This window comes from Lethenteron reissneri, unplaced genomic scaffold, assembly GCF_015708825.2.
Source record: "Lethenteron reissneri isolate LAM-NWPU_2019-01 unplaced genomic scaffold, ASM1570882v1 scaffold_1468, whole genome shotgun sequence".
Classification (NCBI taxonomy): domain Eukaryota; kingdom Metazoa; phylum Chordata; class Hyperoartia; order Petromyzontiformes; family Petromyzontidae; genus Lethenteron; species Lethenteron reissneri.
The window spans coordinates 171,660-179,847 of record NW_026891188.1 but is presented as its reverse complement, the minus strand read 5'-3'; the positions used below and the strand labels follow the sequence as shown (position 1 = coordinate 179,847).

Sequence of the window (8,188 nt, the reverse complement as noted above, 5' to 3'; positions counted from 1 at the left end):
TCCAATCGTGTTTTGATTTTGTTGTTGTTGTTGTAACTTTCTGACGTGCCCCAGAGAGCTACCAAGAGAGAGCTTGACAGCTCGTAGAATCCCGCCAGTGTTTATAAATATTACAATTCTGATAGCCAAGCACAATCCACCTTCAATCGGCAGCTCGATGTTCACCTGTTGAGGCTCTCACCTGTCCGGGCTGTTGACGTACGAGAGACAGAGGTCGCAAACGGGTTTTGATTCCTTACCCGTACCCGTACCCGGCCGCACCAGGGTCGCAAATGGATACCCGCACCCGTACCACCGCTCCTCTCCACGATGGAGACCGCTCTACACAGAAACCTGTTTCAAGTGTTCAGGCGTCATTGACGCTCGCCCGGTGGAGCGGTGGCGCCGCGGTTTCAGCGCATTTGCGTTCTGGACCCGGAGAGCCGAGTTCGACTTCCCGAACAGACACTGGAACATGAGCGGGACAGATGCGTGACATCTTGCACGCGCTGCGCCTCGCCCAGCCGCGGGCAACTGGCAATAGCCAGAGGGGCCTCCGCTGCGTGGGCACGGAGAAGGAATGGAACGTGAACGCGGCGCAGTTGTGGTCTGGGCCGAGCGCGAGACTCCGAAGCGATTTGGCAACAGCGCTCGCGTCGAGCCCAGGGTCTCTCGTGCTGGACGAGAGTTGTCGGCTTCAATGCTCGTGTGCGGAGACACCGAGGCGAGGGGTGTAAGTAGCCGACATTTGGTAAACATGGCACGGGAACAAATGGCACACGTGGACACCGGGACACAAACATTTCACGATGAAACAGGACTCTACTAACAGTTAAAAGTGGTGTGCTAACAGTTATAAGTACTGTACTGACGGTTGTATACAGATATGAATGAAAGAGATGATTCATCCCAAACCCCGAACCTGTTTCATTGTGCCTTCTTTCTCTCCAGAATTGATCACTCGTGCCATTTTTACTTCCTTTACCAGTTTTACCTGTGACATTTTTATCTGTTTTACTTGTGCCGAGGTGCCTTCTTCCAATAAATGTTTTTGGAAAAAACCGTGAAATTCAATCAATGGCTGTCTATCTCTCACTCTTCGTGTATCTCTCTCCGTGTCTCTCTCTCCGTGTCTCAGTGTCTCTCTCTCCGTGTTCTCTCTCTCCGTGTCTCTCTCTCTCTCCGTGTCTCTCTCCTTGTCTCTCTCTCTGCTCCGGCAGTACATATACTAAAATTGGAACGATACAGAGAAGATTAGCATGGCCCCTGCGCAAGGATGACACCCAAATTCGTGAAGCGTTCTCTCCGTGTCTCTCTCTCTCCACCTGTTTGGGTGCGGCCGCACGAACCTGTTGCTCCCGCTCCAACGTTGGTGTGGATGGAGGCCTGGGCTCACGTGATAGCCTGAGCCTAGGCTGAGAGAGCGCCCACGCGTTTATAGACGCTTTACCCCGCTTTTTTTTCGTTTATTGAGTCGTCGTGTTCAACATCCTTCTCTTCCTTCACTGTGAGTTCTCCGTTTCTTTCACGTGGTGCTGGTTTTATTTGTTTTGTATGTTTTTCTTCCATCCCTACGGCACCCTCTCCGTGTCTCTATCTGTGTGTCCCTCCCCCGTGTCCATCTCTCTGTGTCTCTCTCCCCCCTCCGTGTCTCTCTCTCTGCGCCCCCCCCCCCGTGTCTCTCTGTGTGCTCTCTCTCTGTGTCTCTCTCCCTGGTCTCACTCACTCACTCGCAGCACTCTCTCTTTCTCTCGTGTGGGTTTCCTTTGTTCTTTTTTCTCTCTCTTTCTTTCTAGTGAGTTCCTCCTTGGTTTCATGGGTCTTGTGGGTTTAGGTGGGTCTTTATTATTTTTGTGAGCATTTATTTATTTATTTTCCCCTCCAATTTATTTGGGGTAGTGCAGCCGCGTTTTGCACGCTAGGGTGCTGTCGCCAAGCATCATGGCACAGTACCCCAAGCTTGAAACCCTCTCGCGAAGGAACGGCGTGATGGTGTTCCCCCCGCCCGAGATCACCGTTGAGGCCGTCGTCGCGGCGGCGGCTGAGGTCATCGGCATGGCGGGCATCCTCGTTAGCGAACGGGAAAATCACGGGGTCGTCCTTTATACGGCGGGGGAGGCCATGGTGGCGCGCCTTGCAGAGACGGGGCTGGACGTGGGGGGGGAGCTGTTTTTACAGTGCACCCCCCTCTCCTCGCCTGCCGTGAAGGTGCTCCTCTCCGCGCGCCGCCATTCCTGAAATGTGCGGACCTGCAGCGGGACCTCCTCCGCTTCGGCACCGTAGTGTCCCGCGTCATCATGTTGCCATTGCGGACGAGGGACACGAGGATGGCACATATAATGTCGCTGCGGCCACAGACATTATGATATTGAAGGACGGCAATACAGAACTCAACGTGACCCTGAAGTATACCATCGAGGGACACGTTTACACCGTATACGCCTCCACGGCTGTACAGCGTTGCTTCGGCTGCGGCGGCGTCGGCCACACCCGGAGGAGCTGCCCGACCAAGGGCAAGGAGAACGTTGCTCCACCCGTGCCGGCGCACGCTGAGCAGCGGCAGCAGCAGCAGCAACAACAGCAGCAGCAGCAACAACCACAACAACGGCAGCAGCAACAACAACAGCAGCAGCAACAGCAGCAGCAGCAACAACCACAACCACAGCAGCAACAGCAGCAGGAACGCGCTGACCCTGCGCCTGGCCGCGCAGAGCCGGCGCCTGAAGGCGACAAAGATGGCTTCGTGCTAGTTAGGTCACGAAAGCGAAAAGCCAAAGCCAGCCGAGCAGAGGGGGGGTGCGACGGCACCTTTCCAAAGCGGGCGGGCACCGCTGGCGGCACCACCGAGCCGGACGGCTGCCCAGAAGGGGCGGCAGGGAGCGGCAGTGAGGGCACGGCGGAGAACACGGTGAGCACAGCCGCCGCCGCCGCCGGCGGCCAAAACCACCCGCCGGATGCGACCGAGGCAGAGGGACGACCACCGGACCCAGCCGCGGCCACACCGGCACGAGCAGAGGAGCGACTGCGGGCCACCGTCGCGCCTGAGGGCGCAGCGCCACCTGAGGGGACCGCCCCATCGCTCGGCGGGGCGACGACCACGGATCCCGCGGATGAGGCACGCCCCGAGCAGGGTGAGACCCCGGCTCCTTGCAGCGCAATGGAAGAGATGGCGGTCACGCCCGAGGGGGACGACGACGTTCTACCCGCCTCGACGGCGACGGGGGAGGGGGCCAGCGGGCGGCCACAGAAGGAGAGCACCCCGAGCCTGGCGAGACCCCGGTTCCGCCCGGGTCATCGGAGGAAGTGACGGCCGGAGTAACGCGCCGACACACACGGGGACTCTGACGACGAAGAGCAGTCGGGGTCCGACGTCGAAGGAGCCAGTGAATGGTTTTTTCGGGAGTAGGAGGGGAGCAGGAGTACGCACCCGAAACCGTCCAAAGCTTCCTCCAATCGTCCTTCAGGAGCTTTCCCCGATGTGATGGGCTTCCTGAACACCGCACAAAATATACAACGGGACCCCAATAAATGCGGCTTCAGCCAGCAGGAATGCTACCGGTTGCAGAAGTTGTACAAAAACTGAGGAAGGGGTGCACCCCCCTTCCGCAGTGACCACCGGTGGCACCCAACCCCCCCCCCCTATTGCAATGGCGTCAGGCGTCCGCGTGGCGAGTCTGAATTGCAATAGTGCTCGAAGCGATGAGAGATGGAGACGCATGTGTCGTTTTCGTGTCGACCAAAACGTCGAAGTGGCGCTCCTACAGGAGACACACCTCGACGCCACGCTGCAGGCTCAACGACAACACCTCATGGGCGGCCGGTTCTTCTTTAGCCACGGGGAGGCCAACCGGGGGGGGTCGCGATTGGTGTGCGGCAAAAAATTCACTCCTGACCATGTGATCTTTAGGGAGATCGTGAAGGGACACCTGATTACGGCCGAGTTTGTGCTCGGCGACGTCAGGCTGCGGGTAGTCAAACGTGTACGCACCGAGCGCGACCCGCGAGAGGGGGCTCTTCTTCTCGGGCGCACTGAGGGACACCCTGGAGGAAGCCGACTCGGACGAGGTGCTCACGATCGTCGGGGGTGATTTTAATTGCACCCTCGACCCGACTCTCGACCAGTAATGGCGCCGAGCCTCACCCGGAGACTGCGCAGGCGTTGGCTGACATAGTACGGAGGCTAAACCTACTCGGACACGTGGCGCCTGCAACATCCGGCCCAGCGGCAATATACGTGGTGCCGGTGTGGTGCACAAGGGCGGATCAGCCTCGTACGGCTGGACCGACTCTACGTGAATGCCGACAGTGCTAACCTGCTCGGCGAAAGCAGGGTGGTCCCGTCCGGTTTTTCCGACCACCACCTGGTGTCGGTGCGCTTGCGTCTCCCCCTTCTTGGGCACCGCAGACCCTACTGGCGTTTTAACCTGCAACTCTTAGACAATGCGGACTTCCAGAGAGCTTTCAGGGCCTTCTGGAAGGGTGGCTACACAAAAGGGCAACTTTGGACACGCTCCAGCAATGTGGGATAATGGGAAGGTACAGATAGGGTCACTATGCCAGCGGTTTATGAGCCAGCACGCAGCAGCTAGGCGGGAATGGGAAGAGCGGTTACGGGATGAGCTGCTGGCGCTGGAAGCAGAGCTGGGCTCACCCCAAACTAATGCGGATTACCGCACGCTCTTGGAGCAGCAACGGCTGGTGAGGTCTGTGTCAGACCGGGAAGCCTATAAGGCCTTTGCGAATCAGAGAATGCAACATCTGCTAAAGATGGATTGCGCCTACCAAATTATTTTTCACGCAACAGAGGCAAGCCAGTCACCAAAAACCTATTTCCAGCCTGCAGGCACCGAGTGGTGAAGCCACACGAGCGACGAGGGCATCGCTAGGGTCGTTAGGGCTTTTTACCAGGATCTGTTTTACTGCACTGCAGAAAGCATCCAGGGGGATGCTCTTGGGGAATTGTTAGAGGGTGTGCCTAGACTGACCCCTCATGAGATGGAACAGCTGGAAGGGCTGATCACCCTCCAGGAACTGGAGGCTGCGGTGAGTGGCCTAGCTACTGGGAAGGCGCCTGGGATCGATGGCCTCCCAGCCGAGTTCTTCAAAGCTTTTGGGGTGAGCTCGGCCCTTCCCTGGTCGAGGTGCTGAATGCGAGTCTAGCAAAAGGGGAGTTGCCGCAGAGTTGCAGGAGAGCAGTGGTTACCCTGTTGCCCAAGAAGGGGGACTTGCGCCTCGTAGCGAACTGGCGGCCGGTGTCCGTGTTATGCACGGACTATAAGATCGTCGCAAAGGCGTTGGGTTAACCGGTTGAAGGGCGGCGGCGGGGAGGATCATCCAGCCGGAAACAGACATGCTGTATCCCGGGGCGGTCTATCCATGATAACATCGGGGTGGTCAGAGACGTGATCGACCTGGCAGACACCCATGGACTGGACACCGGCCTCCTTTTTTCTCGATCAAGAGAAGGCTTTTGACCGAGGTCAAGCCACGACTACATGTATGCGGTGCTAAGGTCTTTTGGGTTTGGCCAGGGATTTATTGCGTACGTGAGGCTCCTCTACACGAATGTGTCCAGCCTCCTCAAGCTGAATAATCGGCTCCGTGCCCCCCTGGTCGTTACGAGGGGTGTTAGGCAGGGATGCCCACTCTCGGGGCTGCTCTATGCGCTCTGCATCGAGCCGCTATTATTAACGCTGAACCGGACCCTGTCGGGCTTCCGAATCCCTGGGACGGAAAATGCTGCGGTAAAGGTCTCGGCGTACGCGGACGACGTGTGCGCGGTGGTCAACGACGCGAGAGACGTGGCGGCGGTGCACAGGGCGGTCGTCCTCTACGAGAGCGCCTCCTCCGCAAAGGTGAACTGGCCAAAGTGCGAGGCGCTGTGTCTGGGGCCGCGGGGGACGATGCGCGCCGTGACGCTCCCAGGGGGGGTGGAGTGGGGCACGGAGGGCACCATTACCTGGGGTGTACCTGGGTAACCCGGCCACTGTGGCCAGGAATTGGATGTGGCGGAGAAGATTGGAGGGAGGTTGCAGGCGTGTGACCCGTTTCGCTCCGCAAATGTCGTACAGGGGACGGGTCCTCGTCGTTAATACCTGGCGGCGGCCATGCGGTGGCATAAGGCCAGAGTCCTCCACCCCCCAGACTGGCTGTTGACGAAAGTACAGAGGGCTTTCACCGCCTTCGTCTGCACGGAAGGCACTGGCAGAGGCCGGGGGTCCTCTGTTTGCCAGTGGAGGAGGGAGGCCAGGGCCTAGTGAGCGTCGCCAGCAGGGTGATGGCGTTCAGGGTCCTGGACATAAGGCGCCTGCTGTACGAGCCAGAGGAGCAGCCCTGGAAGGCCCTGGCCCTCGGCTTGCTGAGACAGGCCGGAAGGCTTGGGTACGGCCGCGAGCTCTTCCTGACGGACCTGGGGCTGGTAGACCAGTCGCCGCTGCCGAGGTATTATCGCAGCCTGCTAGATGCTTGGCGTAGTCTTGAATGGGAGAGGCGCCCGCGGACTATGATGCAAAACTTTTTCTGCGGGAGCCGCTACTCGCTAACGACCTCTTCCAGGGCCTGAAGGGGGAACGCACCCTGGCCGCGCGGTTTGTTGCCGGAGGGGTGAGCAGGGTCAGCGACCTGGTGGACCCTAGCCGGCGAAGGTTGGAGAACGGCTCCGGAACTCTCAGAAGCGGCCGGGCTGCGCTCCATGCTCGCCGGGACCAAACTGTTGCGGGAAGTCCTGCGGGCGACGAAGAGACTCGGAGTGGGGCTGGGAGAGTCGGGCGACAGGGAGGGGACCCTCCTTCCCCCAGCTGACCTTCTCCTGTGCCGTCCCCTCTGATCGCGAGGACGGGGGAAAATTATTAAAGATGGAGAACAGCAGGAGTGTCTCGCTGGCGGAAGTCCACAAGAAAAAGCTCTACACCGCCTGCGTAAATGCGCTGCACTTCCAGGACTTGGAGGAGCTGCCAGACATGAAGTGGAGGGGATATTTCTCTGTGCTGACGGACGCTGGCCCCCAGTGGCGTGATATGTACCGGCCCCCCACTGCCAAAAGATGTGGCGACCTCCAATGGAGAGTAGCGCACTGGACTGTGCCGTCGGCGGTGTGGGTCAGCCGGGCCGTGCCGGGAGCTCCGGACACGTGCGCATTGAGTGAGTGAGTCTATGTGTGAGTGAGTTTATGGGTCTCTGTGTGATGAGTCTGTGGGTCCTCTGTGTGGTGGGTCTATGGGTCTCTGTGTGGTGAGTCTATGGGTCTCTGTGTGTGAGTCTAAGGGTCTCTGTGTGGTGAGTCTACGGGTCTTCTGTGTGTGAGTCTAAGGGTCTCTGTGTGGTGAGTCTACGGGTCTCTGAGTGGTGAGTCTGTGGGTCTCTGTGTGGTGAGTCTGTGGGTCTCTGTGTGGTGAGTCTGTGGATCTCTGTGTGGGTCTCTGTGTGATAAGTCTGTGGTTCTCTGTGTGGTGAGTCTGTGGGTCTCTGTGTGGTGAGTCTATGGGTGTCTGTGTGGTGAGTCTGTGGGTCCTCTGTGTGGCTCTCTGTGTGATGAGTCTGTGGGTCTATTTGTGGTGAGTCTATGGGTGTCTGTGTGGTGAGTCTGTGGGTCTCTGTGCGAGTCTTTGGGTCTCTGTGTGGTGAGTCTGTGGGTATCTTTGTGGCGAGTCTTTGGGTCTCTGTTGTGAGTACCGGACATCACACAACTAAAAGCTTGAATAAAAGTCGGGGTGAGGGGGGTGGGTGAGAAATAACTTTTCACCATCAATATAACAACAGCAATAAGGACGGTACTACTACAGTGGCCGCCTTGCCCACAAACACACAAACTTCCGACTCCGACTCTTGACACCTCATCCTCCACCTCTTCTCCTCTTACACCTCCGTCTCCGCGTGCCGCTCCGTCATCCGCGCCGTGACGGCCTCCTCGTCGCTGGAGGGAGCGGAGAGAAAGTAGGCGAGGGTGATGCGCACGTACAGGGCAGCGCGTGAGCGTGCACGGACAGTGGAACTTATTCGCGCCCGTTTCGTAGACTAAACATTTCTAATTCGGAAGACGTCACGCGACCACCGAATAAACATCGGCGGGCGTCGTCAAGGGTGGGGATCGAACCCACGACCTCCTGCGTGCCAGGCGAGGTGGTCAACATCTCTCAGTGTCTGGGATTGAACCCACGACCTCCTGCGTGCCAGGCGAGGTGGTCAACATCTCTCAGTGTCTGGCATTGAA

At 58.6% G+C, this 8,188-nt stretch overlaps 1 non-coding gene across 1 annotated transcript; it reads left to right on the top strand.

Moving 5' to 3' along the window:
- Window positions 1–1,185: 1,185 nt before the first annotated feature.
- On the top strand, window positions 1,186–1,290 carry LOC133362411 (U6 spliceosomal RNA). Its single transcript, XR_009757498.1, has one exon. It is a non-coding gene; the product is annotated as a U6 spliceosomal RNA (small nuclear RNA).
- Window positions 1,291–8,188: the final 6,898 nt, after the last annotated feature.